This window comes from Manis javanica, chromosome 2 (assembly GCF_040802235.1).
Source record: "Manis javanica isolate MJ-LG chromosome 2, MJ_LKY, whole genome shotgun sequence".
In the NCBI taxonomy this organism is placed as follows: Eukaryota; Metazoa; Chordata; class Mammalia; order Pholidota; family Manidae; genus Manis; species Manis javanica.
The window spans coordinates 109,069,023-109,073,569 of NC_133157.1; positions in this window are offsets into that span (position 1 = coordinate 109,069,023).

Sequence of the window (4,547 nt, forward strand, 5' to 3'; positions counted from 1 at the left end):
GTGGCTGAAAAATGGGAGCTCACTCCTCATGTACAAAAAGAAAATGGATTAGGCCTGTCTGAATATATTAATTAGCTAGATACTGAGCAGTTTTGAGCTGTAAAAATCATCCACTGTTGGCCTATTCCCTATGTATCCTTGTAAGCCCAACATTGATTTTAAGCAAAAAGTGTCTATAAGAGTTTATCATGAAACAGAAATATAGATAACGCTTTAAATAACAGGCATAAACAAATTCATGACTTTGGTTGATATCTCACAGGTACAAAAAATGGTTGTTTATCAGAAATTAGCAATGTAATGTGAAGATCTAGAAAATGCAGTTATACAGTGGTAAAGGATGAAGGAAACCAAGTTCTATTCAGTACCAAAAGACAATTATGCTTTAAAAGCATTCCAAATGTTCTCATAAATAAAACAAAATAATGGTAGCATGGCTGTTGTTTTTTTAATTTAAAATTAGTTGCTAGAACTCTTAAGAATTGTAATAGATATGCAAGCATACGTTAGCAAATGTTTTTAAACATTCAACAAGCTAAGTGAGATACCTATAGTAACGGAAATCTAAAAGTGTAAGATAGGGAAAAAATGTACATCAAAGAGACTCATAAAAATGAGACTTCTCTTTTAGCTACCTTAGTGCATGTAGAAAATATGACCAAAGATTATATACTTATAAAATGCAAATTCCTTTTTGTGGTATGGCAACAATTAACAAATTTCTGAACGCATAATAATTATGTTCTTAAAATGTCATTGATATTTATAAAACTAAAACTGCCTTCAAAAAAACTATACTCTGTATCTTAACATCATATTTTATCTTTACCCTTTTACAAGGGATACCAGTTTAACATCCTATTCCTCAGGTTCAAACTCCTAATGAAGAGTAATCAATGTGAAATTTCCCTTCTCAAACACTGCAGTGAAACCTTAATGGACTAAATTACTTAAAAATATATTCATTTTATTTTTAATGTGTTGGAACTTAGTACTTGTGATGGAACTAATTTATATGTAAAGAAGGATGGGTATTTTACCTTATTCTGTAACACTTAATAAAAGAAACACAGGTAAACACTATTTCCAAAAAAAAAAATCACCATTTGTAAGAGACTTTCAAAATTTAGGAAAGTAGAGAAAATATAGTATTTCATAAGAACTATTCATAAGAACTATTATTTAAAACTGACATTTATCTTATTAAATGTGGAGTTAAGAAAATCATAAACAAAAAAACGGGTGTAAATAGCTGATTCTAATTTTAATGTGCCAGACAGAATATTTTTGTTGTATATCAGAAGTGTATTTAATGTATTTCTATGAAACAGTAAGTGAAAAGGAAGAATAACAAGATAGTTCAGATATAATTAATTATTTATTCATTCAGTAAATATTTATTAAACATTTACTGTGAGCCAGGGACTGTTTTGGGTACAGCAAATATAACAGTGAGCAAGTTATATTTGTCCTTTGTGTGATACACATATACACAAACACTATACACATATGACAATTGGCTGAATATACTAATTCTCATACCCTACCATAGATAAAACATATAATTGAATTCCCAAAATTGTTAAAGTTCTAGTAAGTTTTTAGAAATACATGTTAATGTTAAAAAAAGAAATCCGTGGGATTTATAAGATAACTTCAAAGAAAAGGACAATTTCAGTCTTAAAATAACGTTACCCTTTAAATGTGATTCCACATTCCCAAACTTTTCTTTGAAAAAGTGTGTCTAGTACTTGTAGAATAAAAGAAAAGCCTGTCGTCACCAGAATTCTTCACTGAACAGCAGTTAACTCAGTACTGGCTCATCTATTTCTCTGAACTAATCATCTGAGGCAAACCACAAAAAACTCAAGTGAAGTATTTTATGATGTAACCTCTAACCCTACTATAATGGGAAACTGTATTTTTTTTCTCTATGGGTAATATATCTCCTTATAATTTTCTTTATTCCTCAACTTAGGAACCAAATTTTTGGATTTGCTTTTCCATAATCATTTATGTAAGTAGATAGTATGAAAGGAATATTTAAAACCAAATTTGGTTCATAGGCTAGTATTGCTTATATTTATCTCTTTTTTAAATTAAAGGTTTATTTGCCTTTTGTTTGTGCATATTACATTTAGCCTACTGTACCCACTGTTGAGGTTATAACGAGATATAAAAATTGAAATATATTTCTAATATGTTAAGACTGGATGCACTTTCTTTAGGTTATTGACTTCCACAAAGTGCTTAAAATTATATATCAGCTCTGATACTGGAGTTTTAAAGCAAAAAGGAATTATTAAAATTAATTCATTTACTAAACTTCATCAGAAACTGTAATCTTGTTTCCAAATAAATTAGCTGGAGAAAAAAAAAGCAATTTCTTATGATCTGTACAAACTTTCTGTTATAACCTCTTTTACATAAAGTAATCTCTAGATACAATATTGTTTTGCTCATTTGATAACCAAGGCTTCTTACCTTTCACATAAAAAGTTTCCTGTGAGCCATATAGTATATGCAAGTATGATTAAAATACTGAAGTATTTCTGAAGCTAGTTGTGTTATTTATCCCACAATAAGTGTGTGTTTTATCTTTATAAGCAGATACAAACTCACACTTGGCACCTACATCATGGCATACTATTGTAATTTTCACTAAAAGGTGTTCATTTTAATTATGTTTCCGATTGATATTCTGTTAGTGACTTTTGGGGAATTCCATTTAACGAAACATGTTAATCCTACTAGGTGATGTTTTTTTTACTCACTATACCACCTTGTAAGTGTCTTGCACATAGTAGGCCCACAGTACTCATTTGATATGCAATATTGGTGCTTAAAGCCAACTGCAGTCTGAGCTTTTGAGTAAAGCAAAACTTCATTTTGTACACACAACCAAACTAAAGTTTTAAGTAATGTTTAATTTTCAGGTAAATTGGTTTCTTTAAAGATTTTCGATAGTTAAAATTAATGTTGGTGAAGAGTTTCTATTTATAAAGTATTTTAGAATTGTCTATTTAGCTCTCAAATATTAACCACCTTTTCCTATAAAAGTTATTTTCTCACAAAACAGACTCTAATTTAGAATCAATCAATCATATTATTGTTAGATACACTTAATTGCTGGAAAGTTTAGTTAGGTAATTCTGAGATTTAAATTGCATGTAATCTAAATTTTAAAATCTTTTTAAAAATCAAGGCCCAATATTGACTTTAAAGGGTTTGGTTTAATTAATCTTGTTTTTGGCTTCAAAGCCATTCCTTTTGCTATAAAATATATATATATTGGTTGTATTTACATTTTGGGGTAAAATACCATGTAACTACCAGTAGAAAAATAATATCTAAAAGATGCCTTTAGATCTTCTAAGCATTACATAAACCTCAATAATATTTCATGGTTGGACTATTTTTTTCCATGGTGCATACTTAAACTTCCTTAATACTTAAAGGTGTTATTTTGACTTTTCAGAGTATCATCAAAATGATGTAAGGAGTGTAAAGTCCATGTTTCCATTTTTTTACTGACTTAAGATTTGCAATTCTGTTATAATTGAAGTGTAAATTAAAGTGACATATTTAGGTGTCTCATAGGATACAGTAAGGTTATCTAAGTGAAAAGATTCTGGACCTGGAAAAGAGGAAAATCAGTTTCGAAATGGAAGAGAACACTGAAAGAAATGAAACATATTTTGGACTGAAAAAACAAATTAAAAGTAATTGCTAAATACTATTTGGACCAAAGAAGATAACTTTTTAAGATTTAAATGCTTCCCTCTCTGAAAGGGGCCACTGCTTACTAAATCCAGAAACAGACCCAAGAATATGTTAATTAACTGCATTGTGTGTCAGAAAGAATGAGGCTGACAAATTAATTTTTTTATTCTTTCAATTAATGAACTATTTGCCTAGTGCACATTAGATTTTTTAAATCTATAGTGCATATATTTACCTCTTGAAATTGTACAGTAACAGTGCCAAGGACCAACATGGCCCCATTGGGTGAATCTTAGGAAGCTTAACATTCCTTTCGAATTAAACACGTAAGACTGATCACTTTTTGTCAGTCTTACTTTACTGTGGTGCTTAAGAGCCAGAATACAGGTAATTCTTATATGGTGGTACTTTACTCCAAAGAAAAAAGCAATGATCTTTGGTGCAAGCACAAGAATGACAAAATTAAAGAGAAGTATTACAAAGACTGGCCAGGAATGCTACATGTCCCTCTCCATCCCCACCCCCATTCGAGCCCTTTTTTTCCACCCATATTGTTTTTCTCACAAGTATATCATGATTTGTAACATATTTTTTTACTTGAAATGCCTGAATATGCCCCCAAAATTCCTTAAACTAAAAGGTGTAAAAAGATTCACCTTCTACAACCAATTACATAACACTAGTCTAAAATTCAAAGCTAGTCTAAAAATTCAAAGACTTATAAATAAAAGTGTAAATTGAATCCAAGTCTAAAATTATAAAGCTAGTCTAAAAATTCAAAGACTTATAAATAAAAGTGTAAATTGAATCCAAGTAGCCAGGGA